The 20,030-nt window shown below is 43.2% G+C and overlaps 1 protein-coding gene across 3 annotated transcripts in view; it reads left to right on the forward strand.

Annotated features, from left to right (window-relative positions):
* LOC147026475 (neuropeptide Y receptor type 1-like) overlaps positions 1-20,030 on the forward strand; it is a 101,657-nt gene that overhangs the window by 30,330 nt on the left and 51,297 nt on the right. For 2 of the 3 annotated variants that reach the window (XM_085881912.1, XM_085881911.1), the window contains exon 1: positions 15,588-15,840. The exons of the other annotated variant lie outside the window; for it this stretch is intronic. The gene's annotated coding sequence lies outside the window, so the exon portion shown is untranslated. Of the gene's footprint in view, positions 1-15,587; positions 15,841-20,030 lie in introns of those variants that run through there. 3 annotated transcript variants of the gene reach the window in all.

The raw sequence follows: 20,030 nt of genomic DNA on the forward strand, positions 1-20,030 counted from the left end.
TATGACACCCTTGAGTATAATTATCATTTGTAGCTGTATCAGGAAAATGCAGGCCAACTATTGTGAAGAGCTCTGGAACTCGTGTTCAAGACATGTTCCCAGCTCTGGGAAGGCTGCCAAGCTCACACACCCATTCTCTCCGATCCCTGATGTACCACACTCTGTTACAGAGCGTTGGTGCTGCCAAAGCAGTTTCTTGGCAAGGGTTATACTGGGTGGTTTGCCATTGCCTTCCCAGAAGTAGTTTGGGCCAGGGACGGATTAAGGGTGCCTTGGGCCCCCGGCGGTAACCCAAGCATGGGCCTCCTACTCATCTTCCCATCACATAGTCATGGACATCAGTGAGCAAAGTCACAGTGCACTATGTTAAACATAACGTCAGACAGGTCAGATGTTTATCTTAGAATATGTTCTTATCGATACGATGACGATGCTCATGTAGTATTATTTTATTTTGTTTAAAAACAAAACTAAACCTTGGAAAAAGAATAAACAACAATGCTTTCATGAAAAAAATCGTTGCAGTTAGAAACTAATCGACAATGACAACAACTTATAACAAGACAGTGTAATGTATTTATAACACCATCATTTGTCATTTATATTCCAAGGTGCAGGCAGTTCATCCACCTAAACGACTACATGTACGTATATAACATTATATCGGTCTTTTTCCTCGACCTTTTTGGCAAAACTGTCTCCAGCATCTACATTGTCAAAGCGGTGGTTGCGCACCAGGATGCGCCTCTGTGCTGAATTGTACTCGTTATGGCCACAGTTTAATCCCTAGGTTTTCAAAGTCCTTAAACTCCGTCCACTGGGTTTTTACCAAATCAACAAGATACTCCAGTAAGGACATCACACCATTCACATTTAAACTGGTCTCTTGAAACAAAAGACTGGTCTGATGAAAGTGATCGAAGACTGTGTTCCAAATAACAATGAGTACAGCTGAGTCCAGTTTGCCAAGTTTGTCAAGGCAGAACTTTTCCTCATAATGTTGAGTAAGTGAGTTGCACATGGTATAAATGTCGCACATGGACATTGCTTCCTGATGATAGTTTGGACACCAATATATTTCCTACTCATCTGCCCCTGCATGGCCCCCTCTTTGCTTGGACCTGAACGACTGTCCCATGCGTCCTCCGTCCCCTGTTTTTTCCATCATTGGTTAGGGCAGGAATTTTGAATTATGGCCAGAGTTCAGTTGATAGCTTGCCTACTCTTTGCGAAGGACACATTGGGATCTTTAATGTCTATCGAGTAAAGCCGGCAGACAATACGCCAAGTTTAATGTCCATTCGAGGACTGCACACACATTGATGAATCACTGCCTAAAAAACACTGGGATGGCTAAACGAGAGTGTGCATACCTCTAGGTCAAGGCCATCCTGTGAGCCCAGCGTTAGTTAGTGGATGTTAAATACCTCATGATATCTTTCGTGAAGAGCATAGGCAAGCTATCACTGGTACCCTCAACAAATTTCAAATTCCTGCTCCAATCATCTCCAGTTTAACATCAGGCCTGGCGAATCGGTTCGTGAAAGACACGGGCCAATATAGCTCCTGCAGTAGACCCTACAATAAGATGGGATTCATTTGGGGTCATTGTAAGTAGTAGTAGATTTCAATGCAAAATATTTGTTTGAGGTTCACATCTTTGAGAAATACATGAACAGGAACACTTGGTAGGCCAACACCCTCACAATGACAAAGAATAATGGAGATGCCCTGGGAAGATAGCAGACACCCACAAATGACAAATTGCTTTGAATGCCATCTGTACATTTCCTCGGTTGATTGCTCAGATTTCTCATCATCGCTAATAAAATGGCAGGACCAATATAATCATGTTGGCTGTGTTCATGACTTTAGGATACAAAAGGGAGATTAATAAGTTCACACAGGGTAGGTTTGCATACCGATGTGTCGATTCACACATCTTTGGTCATCTGCTCACATTTCTGTCTGTTCGTGTCGTTATACATCTGTGAACGTTAATGTACACATCACGTCCATGTACACATCAGCTGAATGGCCTCCAGGCACGTTGTCCATATTTTGGTCTGTGATCCCTAAACGACTGGCAGTTGTTGCTGCACAACTGTGCTCCGAAACGTAAAATCTGAAAGCTTGAACATCTGCAGAGCTCGAATGAACGGATCACAAAACTGTGACCACGTAGATGCGAGGGTGACATAGTTGCTATTTATAGAAGTGGCTCCCAACCACCCATCCTCCTCTTGAGCTATAAATATACAGCTTTCTGCCCAAGATCAAGCTCTATTACTTTCCAAGAGCATCGAATATGTCATGTAAAAAGTCAGGCTCATTTATATTACGGGATAATCTTTGTGTTTAGAAAACGAATGTTGCATTACTATTACTCATCAAAAGGTGGTTCTGCTCCGAGCATTATATTGCGTGGTCGTGAATACTAACATTCTACATTATCTCAATTAGATTATGTTATGTTGTGTTATTTATTTATTTATGATAACACAGTGATTTGTTTTCTTTTTTCAACGACATGGCAACATATTCGATGTTATATGTGATTGAATTTCAGGATGCTGCCATATAGAGCATTATACTCTTAAGAGCATGCTTTAAAACATGGATAATTGTGTTGAATAATCAGGATGTGCTGTCACAGTGACCCCAAAGAGTATTGTCATGGAGCCAAAGCAAAGTTTTTAATGAATCTGGCAACTATGGCATTCAACAAAGTTAATAGTTCCACTCTACAGAGCTATAGTTTTTTTTTGATGTCCCATACTATTTTCAGTGCGTTGATGATGCCAAAGTAGTTTCTTGGCTGGGTGGTTTACTATTACCATCCCAGTGTTGTTTGTTAGTGCTCTGTCCTATTAAATACTAGCAGATACAACCTGTTGCTTCGCTGAAGGGGGTATAAAGGAGGGGAGAAAGCTCGCAAGGGGGAAAGAACGAGGAATGTTAGGAGGGGGGGAGTGACGACTCACCAAATGTTGCAATACACTGCAGGAGGTAGGGGTGTGAGGAGGGGGTGAGAGATAGAGGGAGGAGGAAAAAAAACAAGATAGAAAGGTGAGGGGTGGAGGTGGCGTTAGCAAAGAGAATGAGATGTTATGCTTAATGAGCGAACACACACACAAAAAAAACCGCACGTCAGAACAGCTGTACACACGACATAACAGAGTTTGTGAAGTCATCTACTGGCACATTTGCAAAAACGTTGATATCCCAGTTACAGAGAATTTGTGGGAACTTGAACCAAAAGCAATCACTGAAAACATGGAAGTGCCGCACACGTAAACCTCGTGATCTCATCGAGCATGAACATCGAAAACAAAGCATTGTGACCAGATATCATACTTCGGTACAAAAAAAGAGAAAAAGGCATTGCTAATTGAGGAGTTATTACCAGTGATTTTGGAGTAAACGATGCAGAAATCAAGAAAATTACCAAACACCAAGACCTCAAGAATGATGTGAAAATATCCTGGAAGCTGAAGAATGCCAAAATTGGACCAGTTATGGAGTTCTTGGACTAAATTGGACTAAATGGAGTTCTTTCATCCCCTCTTCCTGTGCAGGCTGGAGTTCCTCAAGGTAGCGTTCTGGGCCCTGTTCTTTTTCTGGTTTTCATCAATGATCTCTCGGGCTCTCTGGAAAATCCTCTATTTCTCTTTGCCGACGACTCCACCCTCTGCCGTACCATCTGTCATCCCTCAGACCAGCAAGCAGCAGCTTCTTCGCTCACTGCAGATCTGGATAAAATCACAAACTGGTCCAACACATGGAACATGTCTTTCAACCGGACAAATCTCAGACTCTCACTATGTCTCTTCGAAAGGACCATTTAGAAAACCCCCCCATCCACTTTCTCAACAATCCTCTGGAAGAAGTCTTTTCTTTCAAGCTTCAGGGTCTCACTATCTGCCATGACCTTTCCTGGGAAAGTCACATTTCCAACCTCGCCTCAAAAGCCAGTCGCCGACTGGGAATCCTCCGTCGTGCAAAGTCCTTCCTCGGCCCTCTTGAGCTCCTGACCACTTACAAAGCTTTTGTCCGTAGCCTGATGGAGTACTGCTCTCCCCTCTGGGCTGGTGCTCCTGCCTCCCACCTTTCTCGGCTTCACGCTGTCGAAACCAGGGCATTTAAGATCATCGGCATCTCCCACAATGAAGCTGAGTCTTTGGGCCTCTCACTCAATCACCGCAGGTTGGTCGGTGGTCTTTCCGTCTTCCACCGACTCCTCTCCAGCCTTGCCCCCCCTGCTCTCTCTGCGATTTGTCCCCACCACATTTCCACAGGGCGCTCAAGGTCCGCCAACATCTCCCTTCTGGTAAAACTACAAAAATCACGAATCAATGCTCACTTTCACTTTCATTCCTCTTTTTTCCCGCCTTTGGAATAAACTTCCTCACTCTATTCAATCCCATTCTTTCCTCCAGGCCTTCAAAACAGCTGTTCACCACCACCTCTTATCATCCCCCAACCAAATCCTCGATATTTTCTACCCCCGATAATCCACCAAAGCTCACTTCCTTCAAAGTCCCTGCTTTCCTTCCTGAAAGTCCCTGTAATGTCCATCTTGTATTCCCCATGTTCCCTGCCCCATCCCTCTCCCTTCCACAGATCCCCCTAATGTCTCTGTTCCCCACTGTTTTGTCCTTCCCACTCCCGCCGCTCTTGTCTCATGCCCCCCTTGCTGTGCATTGTGTGTTAGCTCTTACACGAGCCTTGACAAGGTATACAAAAAAAAAGCTCTCTGCCCATCATGTCACGCTTAGGCCTAAGTCACATTTGCCACGGTGGCCGCAGTATTTCCACGGTCACACAATGTAGCAGTCACATGTTTTTATTTTTCGGGGAGCTGCACGGCGTATTTAGAAAATGTGGAGACCGAAAACGTGGAGTTGCCATACGGTCTTTGATTTGATGTCGCACGGTGACCTTAGGGCGATGCTGCGGCGGCCATAGAATTTTAAAGGCAGATGCAAGGTGCCCGCAAGCCTGGTGTTGGCGCAGTGGTTTGGGCAGCGGCTTGGGATCCAAAAGGTCCTGAGTTCAAGCCCCGTTGGGCCACTGAATTAATACACCAGGGGGTTGACTCAGCCTGTCATCCTTCCGAGGTCGGCGAAATGAGTACCAGTGTACTGGGCCGGTGTATACCCCGGTTAAAATAGGTGTACCATATCCCTGTGTCGTAAGAGGCAACCAGGGTTGCGTCAGGAAAGGCATCCGGTGTAAAACATGTGCCAAACCGAAAGAAGAAGAAGAAGAAGAAGAGAAGATGCAAGGTGCCCGCAAGGCGACCGCAGGGGGGCCACAGGGGGGCCCTAAGGCGAACGTGCGGCCAGACGGACGGTAACGAGTGGGTTTTTTTGTTTTTGTTTTTTACCAGTTCTTTTTTTTCGGCTTGTCGAATTGCTACGGCAAACGGAGAAATGAAAAAGTTATAACTCCGCGTTATAATTCCACGGCGACCTTACGGCCTGTAAAATATAGCCAAATGGCGTATTTACATATGCTCGAGTCTGTGTGAAGAGGTGCCTCGGCTGTAGGATTTATTTACTTCATTATTATCATTACCTTTTGAATTATTGTCCTTTGTAAATATTTTTCTCTTTTCATTAAATGTGTTCCTTTTAAGAAGCTGTAGCCATGTATTTGTAGTGGGGTTCGAGTATAAACCCCCCTTGTGCTGTCCTGGTGCAGCGCCCCTGTGCTGTGCTCCTCCAGCCCTCCGCCATTGCACCCCCTTCCCATGCGCGCATTAATCTCTGAGTGTCGGCTGTAGGCCTTCAAGGGAGAAGCTTGGCCATCCATCCAGGTAGGAGTAAAACCCCCTGGACATGACAATGTGAATGAATAAGACTTTGGTCTATGCCATCCAGTGTTCACACTTGAGGTCACCAACTCACCATGGTTGATTCACATCCTCAAGCACTGACATTAAACTCTGTTAACATTCATACACTTGTGCATTTTCCTGCGAGTCCGAACTGCATTTCTACCAACGTCCCCTTAATTGTCACTAACTGATCTCATCCATACCTGCCTACCATGTCAATTCCATCACTAACATCCTCTCCTATTTCTAGCTGTGCCCGGCGCCCATTAATATTGTGCATTGTGACCTCCACCTTTCCTCCTTGGCTCTCCAAGCTAACACAGTTGCTCATACTGACCCCTGCCTTTTCTTCTCAGCTCTAGGAAACAAAGTGGTTGCTCATGCCAACCCCTGTCTTTATTTCAAGGATCTCAGAGCAAAAGCAGTTGCTCATGCTGACCTCTGCCTTTCCTTCTCAGCTCCCTAAGTCAAAGCGGTTGTTCACAACAACTGACGTCTTTCCTCCAAGGCTCACAGGTCCTGTGTAGCCAGTTCGTCCCCAATCCTAACAAATCTGCATTTCCCCATGCGTTCGTTTTTTTTCTCTGGCATCACCCTTTTGCTCATACCATGCACCTTGAATGTCCCCAACTGTCACACATTAAAATCTCTCACACAGATGCACCTTATTCAGGCGTAAGTCACATTTGCTCTACGGCGAGGATACAGCGGCCGTACGCCCTCTGAATTGACAGAAACGTGTGGCGGCCGCAGAGTTTCTGCGGTGGCCTCAGGGTGGCCCTATGCCATTTGGCTATATTTTACAGGCCGGAGGGTCGCTGTGGATTATAAAGCGGAGTTATAACTTTTTTCATTTCTACATTCGCCGCAGCAATTCGACAAGCCGAAACAAAAAAAAAACTGGTAAGAAAAAAAAAATGAACCCACTCGTTACCGTCCGTCTGGCCACACGTTCGACTTAGGGCCCCCCTGAGGTCACCTTGCGGGCACCTTGAGGCTAGCTTACATCTGCCTTGAAAATTCTATGGCCGCCGCAGGGCCCCCTTAAGGTCACCGTGTGACATCACATCAAAGACCCTACGGCAACCCCACGTTTTCGGTCTCCACAATTTCTAAATACGCCGTGCGGCTCCCCGAAAAATAAAAACATATGTGACTGCTACATTGTGTGACCGTGGAAATACTGTGGCCGCCGTATAATTACCAGTGGTCGTAGATTTTGGAGACCCCACGGCCGCCGTGGAAAGTGTGACTTAGGCCTCAGTGGGGTGCCAATGGCAGCTCTTGAGCTCAGCTTTTACCATGTCCTTAAAGACACACAATCTCTCACGAAGATGTCGGACACTCAGAGGTAGAAGGTTAAAAGATATGGGGATAATCCATAATAATAAGTGTGTGTGTGTGTGTGTGTGTGTGTGTGTGTGTGTGTGTGTGTGTGTGTGTGTGTGTGTGTGTGTGTGTGTGTGTGTGTGTGTGTGTGTGTGTGTGTGTGTGTGTGTCTCTCCCATAACTCCAAAACCATGAAACCCATCAGCCTGAAACTTTTTGCATGCACACAAAGGGAAGTCTAAGGGAGTGCATGAGTGAAAATTAAGTGTTTGGGTTAATTAAAACACCTCTTTAGAAGATAATTAACAGCCTTATTTAATTATATCGTTCATCAAGCACACCCTCAGACACCTCGCTCTCCTTTGAAGAGGTCTTAATTCACCATTTTGAAGCAGAATTCGTCAAGCGTTGGATTGTTCACCCACTAACAGGGAACGTGAGCTGGTCTTAGACCATCGTGAGACAACTACATGTTGGGAGAGACAAAGTTGTCCTGAGAAGAAGAAGGTAAGTTGTTTGTTTTTATTCTTTAATGTTTTAAGATCGGGCCTCACTGATGGCATCACAAGTGAGGCCTCGGTTCGATGCAAGGCCACTCCGTTTTTTTTTTACTAACAATGGTGTCGAAATGAATTTTTTCATGCAAGTTATGCATTTTATCACATGCCTGATGTTGTAAGCTGTTAAATTATATAAGGATTGTACATGGATGCTTTAAAAATCTATGCTTCACGACATTGGAAAGGATTTCTCTTGAGAATGGAGGTTTTTGCTTTGAATGGTCTCACGCGTTTATTTGAACTTTAATTCAATTTCTGTTTTCACTTTTCACAGTCGCTAAGGTAGGTTAACACAAAATTGCAGCGAGGTTTGTGAAAATGGGTGTTTTTTGGTGTTTCAAGCAACATGAGGAATTCCCATATGCTTCCGCATATGCTTCCAAATGGCCTCACGACTTTGTCTTAAGTTTTATTCGATTTCTGTTTTCACTTTTAGTATTTTCTCATGCAAGTTCAGACTGGACGAAAACAATTTCCGTGAAAATCCGTTGAAAATTGATGAATTTAGGTTGTATAAGGAATTTGCGGCTTCTCGAATGTTCTCAGCGGCCTCATGCCCTTACTTAACTCCGATTTGATTTCAATTTCCACTTTTTGTAGCCAGGTCAGGTCAGGTATGGGAGCATACGCTGGAGCAGTGCATCGCTGCATCCACTTTCCACCAATACTCCAGAGGCCTCCATCTGGCCATCCCCCAGACAGATGCCCAGCCAATCCCCATCTCCTTGAGATGCCGATCAACCAGCTGCAACTACAAGGTACATGGTTGGCCCGTTGATTTCCTCCACTCATGAGGCTTCCTTGCTGAGAGAAACGAGGAAGCAGGATCAGTGTCAGGAAAACGAGCCACATGACCATACAACCACAGCTGATGCTCAAAGACAATGCAGGTAACAAATTTGTTTAGAGTCTCTCTCAGCAAACTCTCATTGGATACAAAGTCAGAGCAGTGATCGCCAAGGATTCTCCAAAGAGACCTGCTACCAAAGGGGTTAAGCCTCCTTCTCAGATCCCTGGACAGAGTTCAAATCTCACATCCATAGAGCAAAACTGGAAGCACTAAGGACTTAACGATTCGGACTTTCATCCTCCTGCACAGGTACTGACAGCACCACATTACATGATCCAGTGAATCCATGACTCCCCAGGATTGACCGAGACATCTATTGACCTCTGGCTCACAACATGCGGAGACGTGAATATCACTGTCAAGGTAAGTGAAATCTCTCCATGACCTCAACATCTTCACCACAAACAGGTACAGACAAGATAACAGCATCGAATATGTCATTGAAAGCCTGGATCTTAGTGTTGACCCAGGAAACCCATAATACCAGTGGCTCCGACTCCTCATTCAGCAACGAAGATGTCGGGCCCCCATAAGGATATGTGAAATCATCTGCGAAATCAAGGTCAGAGATCTTGATATTCCCAAAGAATGCACTGTAACTTGATCTCTCCAGCATACTCCCCAGAATCCAGTCCATACAAGTGCTGAAAAGTTTGGGGGCCAGGACATTACCCTGAAGAACTCCAGTAACAACTGTAAATAAGTCAGAGATGGAACCAGCACACCTCACAGCACTCACAGTACCACAGTATAGGTCAGAAATCAGATTGATCCGTTTTTATGGTACTGCACGAAGACTGAAAATCCTCCAGAGGGCATCCTGATGCACTGAATCAAACACATTGTGGAGATCAACATAGGCTGCGAGCAGCCTCTCCTGAAACTCTCATCTGCATTCAGTGAGGACCCGAGGAGCAAGGACACGGTCAATTGTTGACGTCTTTTGTGTAAAGCCTGACTGCTATGGGTGCTGGTGCTCAAGCAGATGGTGGCGAACCCTATCAAGAATTATCTGAGCAAAGACCTTGCCCGGCACTGAGAATAGCGTCACGCCTCGGTAGTTGTTACAGTCCTGGAGATCACCCTTCCCTTTCCAGAGTGGGACAACAAGGCCCCTCTTCCAGTCAGTTGGGATGATACCTATGTTCGAGCCAGAGCACAGAACTGCATGTAATGACATGAGTACATAATTTCCACCAGCCTTTCATACAGGACGTGATTAATAGGCATATAGTCTTCACGGACTGATGGACGGCTTCACAGCCTCACTCATGGCTTCACTGCCTCACCAACCATGCTCTGTATAGGTGTGTATATACACACACACACACACACACACACACACACACACACACACACACACACACACACACACACACACACACACACACACACACACACACACACACACACACGATTGAGTGACATTATATATATATATATATATATATACCCAGGTGGTAATGCAGGACAAGTGGAGTGTGGACTGCCAAAGCCTAGAGCTGACTGATGCTCAAACATATGGTGCGAGCTTGACAGTGCAATACACGCACCATGTACCTCACTATGTATGAGAAATGTGCGCAGTCACGTATCATCAGAGCAGAAATCTGTTTTCAATTGGCTAACAACGACTTGCTTGGTTTGATTCATAAAGCTCTGCTGGTGGCCACATGAGTGCTTTCATACGGATACAAACCCAATCTCATTGGTACTCCTCGTGGAAGCTTAATGACTGCCATTATAACTTTATAGATGCAGATGCATTATTTGACATGCTTATAGAACGAGCAGTAATGTTTTCAATATAATCTGCATTTTGTGTGTTTGGGAAGGTTATTACGTATTTCACCAGCAATGACACTCCATATCACTGAGATGAAATATATTAGCCGCTACAATCACCACTACATTTTTGCAACTGTTGTGTCGTTTTTCATACTATATGTTCATAATATGCTGAATTATTTAGATTGCCTTTTCTGCGAATTCACTTTTCAAGTTAGACACCAAACTAAGGCATTTCAGGATTTAAAAGGTCAGTGTATTGCTGAGGCTTTTTGCACTTGTGATTCTAGAGTGTGTGTCCTTTTAGGTGACCTTAGAATTGTGCCCTGATTTAGAAAAGGAACTCAGGCATGAATCATTGCAACTGAACCGACTGGGTCAAATAGCATGATGTACAATATTTAATATGACTATCATAAACAGCTCATTAAACTAGCCGTGTGAGACTATCTTCATCTCCCGTTTTAGTTTTTGTTCTTCTTTCCTTGCTCTCTTGCTCTCTTCCTCTCTCCAACAAATTACAATCAAACATCTGTCTTTCACTTCTGAGCCATTCCTCTTCATATTGAAGATTGTGCAGAACAATTTCAGATTTGAGTCGTTATTGGAATTATACAGAGGTCAAAGTTGAAAATCGCTAAATTATGGACACTTACCAATCCAGATAAGAATGGGAAAGATGATACTTTACCACAGCACATACAGATTGAAGTAGACAGATATTTATTTCTTTAAATTCCATGGGGGGGGGGGGATCAAAGATCAAATTCTGACACGAAATTAAGGTTTCTTCCCTGCCAAGCATTTATATTTAACCATTCCAGATAATGGCTGGCACAAAAATACCTTATCATATCCCCTTCAGATGAAAGCAGGTCATAGGTTGGTCTGGTATCTCAACTTGGCAGAGGTTTCCATATTCACATATAGGAGATGATGCACCATGGGTGTGTTGTCACAGTCATTTTACAAACTACGTCATGCTGACCTAGAATGGCTTGATATGATCTTTAAACTGCCACAAACCCTTCACCTGCTCACCCTCCCAAAGTCAAATGTTCATCTGACTTGATTGCCCACCAGCATTCATTCCTCCCCCTTATTCTCTTGACTGTGGAATCGTCTCCGTATGTCCATTGCCTCATCCTCCTCACTTCAGTCTTTCAAAAGCACTGCCCATCACTACCTCATGGCTCACCACGCACATCCATGATCTCCTGTCTGCACGCTGATATTCTTTCTCATTCTGTTCTTCTCTGAGGCATTGTTATTTGTTTTGTGTTACTCCTCCTTGCATATATCCATCCCGACAGATCATAGCTTGGAAACCTGCTGTCCTGGTCATTAAGCTCCTCCATGAGCGTAGTAGACCTTATATAAACAAGCTCAAATCAGCTAAGATCCTCGTCATCTTCATGGTGACGTCATAAAAACGAATATGACGTCATTGTGATGTATCAGGTTTGCGATAAATTATCTGTGCTAATGCCCGGCTTTATTCCCGCAAACAAAATTCAAACGGCTTGCCTATTTTCGGAGATAATGGTATATGCGATTTCCATTAGCGGCGATATTATGACGTCAACTTTTTTTTCTCGGAAGAATTTCCAAAATCGGAGATTTGGTTACTGCCTGTGTGTGGGCTTTCTGCATATACATGGCAAGTTTCACAAAGATCCGATGAAAACTCTGGGTTGTGAAACAAAAAATGTCAAAAAATAGGAATGATGTCATAAAAATTGATATGACGTCATAGTGATGCATCATATGTGCGGTAATTCATCTCTACTAATGCCCTGTCCGATTCCCGCAAACAGAATTCAAAAAGCTTGCCTAGTTTCGGAGATAATCTTTTAGGCGATTTCCATTAGCGGAGATATTTTGACGTCATAACTTTTTTTCTAGGAGGAATTTTCAAAATCAGAGATGGTTACTGTCTGCGCAGGATATTTTTACATATATACACCAAGTTTCAGGAAGTTTCGATGAAAACTGTAGGCTGTGAAACCAAAAAGTCCACAAGAAGAAGATGAAGAACAACAACATGAGTAAGACCTAGAGATCCTCCACGAGGATCTAATACACTCAGTGGGATCATTAACGACTTTCATTTTGGGGACAATCTGCCTGCTCCATCAGGTTTGATGTACTCATAATGCGAGTCCAATCATTTTGTTGAACTCTTCTTCCTTTCTCTTGTTACAGGGGGTTATTCCAAATGACCACAGGTCCTACCCTTCTCCTGTACATACAACCTTAAAAAAAAAAAACTTCATTTCAAAGCAGCGTTTGTATTCAAACAGAAACAAAACGACTACTTTTTCCACTCTTATGACTTTCATTAACTAGAACAGCACTTGGTGGCCTCTGCCAGGCTGAACAGTTCACGTTTTGTAGCCCAGTAATAGGCTGGAACCAAAATATAATCAGCTTGTTCTTATCACCTTCCCAATTCATACACCAAGTTTTGTCATAACCCATCCACAACTTTTTGAAATATCATTTTTCATGTTATATCGTTTTTGGCCCGATCTCTCAACCATGAAGAATCACGAAAAAAAACAATTTAATTCTCATATCCAGATACACATCCAGATCTTCAGCAACATCGATTCTTCCTTGTCACACTACCCAACCTGTCAACCAAGTTTTGTCCGAATCTGTCCATAACTTTTTGAGACATCCTGATGAAAGATATACAGGCAAACAGACAGACGGACAATCAGGGATGAAAATATAACCTCCGTCCACTCGAGGTGGCAGAGGTAATAATAAAACACCATTTTCTCAGTGTATTTATTTGTATTTGACTTTTTTTTTGAAAATCAGGTCAGATTTGATGGATCATAAACCATGCTCTTAAACAAGGCATCAGTGCTGCTGAAGCAGTTTCTATGGCTCGGGTTACAATTCAGGTCAGGCTGCCAATCCAACACAGGAAGTCCAAGCAGGAACTTGGAATTTGGTCATGGTGCCAGCAATATAGCTCACCTACTGTTTACAAAGGACACCATGGAATCTTGAACATCTTACTAATACCAGCAGATGGGACACCCAGTTTAATGTCCATCTGACCAAGGGATGGCACACACACTCTGATGAATCACCCAACATGTGAAACACTGAGCTGACAGTTGGTAACTGGGTCAAGATTCAAACCCAGGCTGGGAAGCTTAGAGTCAAATGTGCACACCTCTAAGCCATCCTGTCAGCCCATGTATTTGTTTTGGCAAACATAAATGGTTAAATGTATTCCAGAAAAACACGAATCCAGACAACAACAGCCAGAGAAAAGTGCTTGGAATGTCCCGAGTTGCAGCCAAGGCACTCGATGCTGGCAGCTGCTGCAACGACTTCCACGTTTCTACATGTGGAATTATGTTCCCACTCTGTACAAATATGATGAACAACTTAACGCTCTCCATGGTTCAAATTGGCGAACATATCCGGTCAATGTTTTCCATACGACCGTGGTCGACACCACTAGGACATGCCCAACACTGCTGTTTGATATTCAGCGACGAGGGGGCAGAGGTGAGCTTTCTTGTGGAACAGCTCAACGAATGTGGAATTTAAAGTTGTTGTGCTCTAAAAATAGGGCTAAGGCGTTCTTCAGGAATTGTCTTGACATGTATATCATTAAACTCTCAACTGCATTGATTGGATCAATAAACCATACTCAAAACAACTTTCAGTTTTCTTGGAAAATCCATATTAAACACCCTTACAATGATGTAAAAAATAAATAAAGTCACTGTCGAGCGACTGTACACTAAACCTTCTTCATATTGTCGTCGATAATCCATAATCTTCTATTGTAAATAAAAAAAGAGCTCGGTCTTGGCGTGCATCCGTTCACGTGTCCATGCCTGCGTGCATCCATCAGGCTGTCAACAATTGTCCTATAAGGGATACCACTAATCAAGCCCAATCTGCAAACATTATAATAATATGGAGTAAGGTGAGGATAGATGGGCTGGTTTCAATTTACATTAAAACAAAAACTGTTCCTTCTCCTTCTCCTCCTCCTCCTTCACTTATAATAATGCTGAGTGCTGCTCAATCCCGTTTCTCATATCGATTAAACGCTAGCTATGTTCAATACTTTCTTTTTCAACATTTCCATTTTATTCATAGTGCAATATCAAACAGCATTTCCGATTACACACCACATTCTGAAGCATCACAAAGCAAGTCACTCTACTTGCAACACAGGTGAGAAAAGGATAGGAACAAAAAAGCAACTTATGTTCAATAATTTATTCGCACAATTTTTAAAGGGTGAAAGTTAATTTTTATCCATTTTCTCTGGAAGCGACGGGTCTTGCATTCCAGTTCACTAGCAAGTTACCCAGCCGTGCCTGCAAGGGATTCTAAACGAGGTAGGAATGGGGGTGGCAAAAATGCAAATGGTGTCTTCTGTCATCGAGCCAGCAAACTGGGAGCAACAATTCACACTTATTGCCACATCTGATGCAATTTGAATGCTCTAATGGTGGTGAGCTGCTCCATTTGAAACTGTTTGTTCGATATATGTAGCTTTTTGATGCCAGGGGTCCGTAATAAAAATTTGCTATTGGTGTCAAAGCCAGTGGCCAATTTCAAATTAATAGTAGGATTATATCATTGCTCTATGACGACAAATGACGTCAATGTTGTGTGTGTACACACAGTGAGTGTAATAATACTCATCACGTGGTTAGTGTTTTTTCGTTTTTTTTTTTAACCGTGACCTCAAAATAAAGCCTCTCGACATTCAAGCATGCACGGCCGAGGTTGTAAAGTATTAAATTCCGACACTGAAATGGCTATGACGACAACACGGTCCGACGTTCTACAGGGTCCTTTGTTGATACAGGTGCGCGTGTGTGCGCCGCGGCGCAATTACCCCGAGGTTACCTTGCGCAACCCTATCACGCGTGACCGCCTTGAGTCAGGTATTTAATTCGACATCACCCAGCCAATTTAGGGTGATAAAAGCAACTTCATTCAGTGACAAATGCTCAGCCAATTTCAGAGGACGTTTCAAACCCCACCTCTCCCTAGGGGGGGGGGGGGAGAGCTCATGCGCTTCTCCCCTGGGGCACATTGGAACATTACGCTTCGATAGCCTAGGGCCCCATGGACCGACGGGACACGTCCTTCAGTTTGCACGCTCTCCCATATTGGTTCCCGCCTGTTAAAGGGGCTGAGCACCCCTTCCCCCCACCCCTCCTCCTCCTCCTCCTTTTGCCATGAGGTGCTGTAAAGAGCAACACGCCAAATAAACGGCTTTACGGGCCACCAAATTGACCGAACACTTCTGCTCGGTTCTGGCTAGAACTCTCAGCTGCAGATTCAGATTCATCGGCCGCTGGTTGTGGCAGAGCGAAGCAAAGTGCTCCCTGATTTGGAAACAATCAGCATTTTAAACCATTAATTCCAGGGTCGAAGGCGATTTCTGGAATCCAGACTAGCCACTTGTCACAAAGGTAAGGTTCATCAGAACTCGTTGCGTGCATCCCGCCGGGCTCTGCGATGTGCTCACACCAGATCTGCCTCACGTTCGATGCGTACGTGGGAGAGCATCCGCAATGGAACGCCGCTTCAGCTGGTGCGTGCCACACGTGCTTCCTGACGACGCATTTGTGGAGCGAGTTTTTGTTTACAAGTCTAAATTTGTGATTTGAATTCCACCAAAACTCAAGTGTATTCTCTCGTGATTGGTAAAATCGGTTCTGTTGCGCAGGCGAGACTTGGACGACAAGTGGACTTCGATTTTATTCTCAATTGTTGTCACGTTGGATGAATTTATCGACGTGGCGATATATAAAAATGTTTGCGTTGTTTTCTACAAATATGATTTCGAATATTTATGTGTATTGACATATTATAGTGATTTCTTGTTTTATACAGTGATTTAACTATATTATAATAAAAACGTATATATTTAACATATTCCACTAAATTTTATTGCCAAAAATGTTTGGCCTTTTTAGTTTTTTTGGCAGATTCTCAGCTTTTGCTTTTATTGCTTTGCCAAATTGTGTCTTCTTTATGATAGTCCTTGACCGATGGCTCGATTACCTTTGGATGTTACAGAGTGAGATGTATAATGTGATGTGGAATTCCTGATCAAGCATCCATGCAAAGGACTGGTTCTGCAAATATTTTTCTTTACTCAAATCACAGGGAGCCAGTGGCACAACAATTCACATTTATAACAGTTACCAACAACCCAAGTTTTCTGACATATTATAACAAGAGTCGGCACTGCTTGCTATTGCCATCTTTCGCCCAAACAAATAAATTATTCTTGATAAATTACTGGATCTCAGGAAAGAGGACATTCGGCCAAATATTTGCAGGCAAATTGCAGGTATGGTAATTTGCATGTTCCATTCAAATGTTTGTGCCGCTGATTACATGGAGATAACGTCTATAAATGGATGGTAAAACACACACACACACACACACACACACACACACACACACACACACATATATACATATATATATATATATATATATATATATATATATATATATATATATATATATATATATATATATATACATATATACAAGGTGTGTTCAAAAAGTATCCAACCTTAATTTTTCGTGCGTAAACAAATGAAGCTAGGGAGGCGTGGTTTGGTGCACATATGTAGGCGATCCTAATTCGTATGCGGGAATATTTTCCCGCCTGCAGAAGCTGTCAGTCGCCGACAGACCGCCGATGAGTGAGGAAGTGTAAGTGAGCGCTGTCGGATCTTCGTTTTTGACAAAATGACGGAAAAACTTGAACAACGCTACTGCATCAAATTTTGTTTAAAACTTGGCGATTCCCAAGTGGAAAAGATCCGCAAGATTCAACAGGCCTTTGGGAACGAAGCAATGGGCACCACACAGATAAAAGAGTGGTACAACCGCTTCAACGATGGTCGCACATCAGTGGAAAGTGAAGCACGTTCTGGTAGGCCCTCAATATCCCGAAATGAGATCGTCATTGACCAAGTGAGGACCCTGCTGATGCAGGATCGGATCGTCGAATCACGATCAGAGAACTTGCAGACGAGGTGGGCGTCAGCATTGGATCCGTTCAATCCATTGCGACTGAGGATTTGGGCTGAAGGAGAATCTCAGCGAAGTTCGTGCCAAAGCTGCTAACGATCGAGCAAAAGCAACTCCGTTTGGAGATCGCACAGGACATGCTGGAGACTGTGAACAGCGATCCCAACTTCAACACAGTGATCACTGGCGATGAGACCACAGCAATCCGTCATTTTGTCAAAAACGAAAATCCGAGGGCGCTCACTTACACTTCCTCACTCATCGGCGGTCTGACAGTTTCTGCAGGCGGGAAAATATTCACGCATACGAATTAGGATCGCCTACATACGTACACCAAACCAGGCCTCCCTAGCTTCATTTGTTTACGCACGAAAAATTAAAGTTGGATACTTTTTGAACACACCTCGTGTGTGTGTATATATATATATATATATATATATATATATATATATATATATATATATATATATATATATATATATATATATATATATATATATATATACAGTAAGTCCTCACTTTTCGCAAGGGTTGCGTTCCTGGAAAACCTTATGGTAAGCGAAACTGTGTTAAACAAAACATATTTTCCCATAGAAACCAATGTGTTAAAGCGGGGATGTGTTTTTGGCTCGGAATTTTTTGGACATAAACACAAATAAATAAAACACACTCCTCGAGTGGTGGCGACTTACCCCGAGGCTGGAGGAATGGAGTTGATTGCGGTGGATAAGTCACACTTGCGGAGTGGCAGAATCGTCCCCCTCTTCACTTGACACTGTGCTGTCACTTTCTTCACCAGCGGGAATGTCTCTTGGCAGCTGGTTGAAGGAGCATCCTGGATGGTGGATGGAGTTGGTGCTGCATCTTTTGGCTTGAAAAATGCATGGAGAGTGAGCTGGATGACTTTCTTTTTCTTTGCTGCATAAAGTTCCTTGTCACAACAAAGGGCATCATTAACAACACAGCTAAAATCAGTGCTCCTTTCAAGATTTGGATCTTGCTCGATAACAAATTCTGTGGCACTTTCAAACGAGCTGAGGATTTGGCTGAGGTTTTTCATGGTGAGATGCTTGGATGAAGGTGTCACAGCATCTTCTTCTTCCTCAAGAGCCCACTGCTGTTCCAACTCCATAAGATCTTCATTGCTTAAGGGTTCTGCATGAGACTCCAGTCATCCACGTCCTCTTCGTCAACCTCTTCAAAACTAGCTTCCTGCGCCAGGTCTACAATTTGACTTGTAATCAACGGAACATCAGCAAACCCCGTGAAATTGTGGACACACTCAGGCCACACTTTCTTCCACACAGCGTTCATTGTGGAGGCACTCACCTCCGCCCATGAATCCTTAATATTTTCCAAAGCCATTTTTATGTTGTATGTTCGCCAAAACTCCTTGATTGATAGCTTGTCCTTTTCAGTGTTTTTGATAAGCTGCAGCATGGTATGCTTAACATATTAGGCTTTAAAAGCAGCAATAACTCCCTGATCCATAGGCTGTAAAAGTGAGGTAGTATTTGGTGGTAAAAATACTACCTGCATGTTTTCACACCAGTCTTCCATTTGCTGAGGATGGCAGGAGCATTGTCTACAAGCAGCAAAGATTTGTTGTCAATGTTGTTCTCCTTGGAGTACTTCTCAACATGATTGGAGAAGTAATTTATCACGTAATCGTGGGTCAATGCCCTAACAAACTACGCGCTTTTTCTTGTATCACAGCAAGAGACTAGAACGGGCACTCATAGAGCGCATACCTTCGCCGCCACTACTTTTTTGTTCTTGGTATGAGTGTGGGGAACTGGTTTAATATGAATGGTCTTATGACACAAACCACATATCTATAATGTCATGACCGACTTTCGGGGGCTACGGATTAAACAACAATCAACTCACGTCATTTTGGCGAGTCTTCACTCGTAAGCTCGGTGAATACAACGTTTCAACAAGAGAAGGTAATCTCGTTTGATGCTGTAACTGCTTCGGTTTACGACCTTTAATTAGAAACATCTTTAATAACAGTGAATAGGGCTCTGGATAAACATATTGTATCATCTTAAGACCTCACAAGAGTTTTCTTTGACGTACATATCAGTCTCTCCTTGATTCTTCATTTCTGTGTCAAAATCATGCTTTAACCCTCAACGGCACACATACCAACACTCACACATTGGCACACCTGGGGTCAATTTGACCCCATTCAAAATGGTCATTGATTTGGTCGATACACAAGCCAAATGTTGCAACATTTGTCAAATATATCATACCTAGTTTGTACAAAACAGTGTAAAACATTGAGAAGTTGATGATACATATGAAATGTATTCAATATCTCGTGATATCAAACAAAAACAATCAGAAATTAATGTGCGAATGGCTACACATTTTACTAATTAACTTTTTACACAGAAAGCAGCAACAGCATAACATACAAAATTAAAACATGGCAGTTTCCATAATAATGAAAGAAATACGAGTCATTTTTCATTGTAGTGTCTCGATTTATGAGGTTCATTGTTCTAGTTACGCTTCGCAATTTGTACAAGTCGTCACAGTGGTTGAATGAGTACCACAAACATATTTGTTGCAATTTGAGCAGACAGTTGAGGTCTTA

This window comes from Eptatretus burgeri, chromosome 5 (genome assembly GCF_056783735.1).
Source record: "Eptatretus burgeri isolate ZD-2024b chromosome 5, Ebu_testis_v1, whole genome shotgun sequence".
Classification (NCBI taxonomy): domain Eukaryota; kingdom Metazoa; phylum Chordata; class Myxini; order Myxiniformes; family Myxinidae; genus Eptatretus; species Eptatretus burgeri.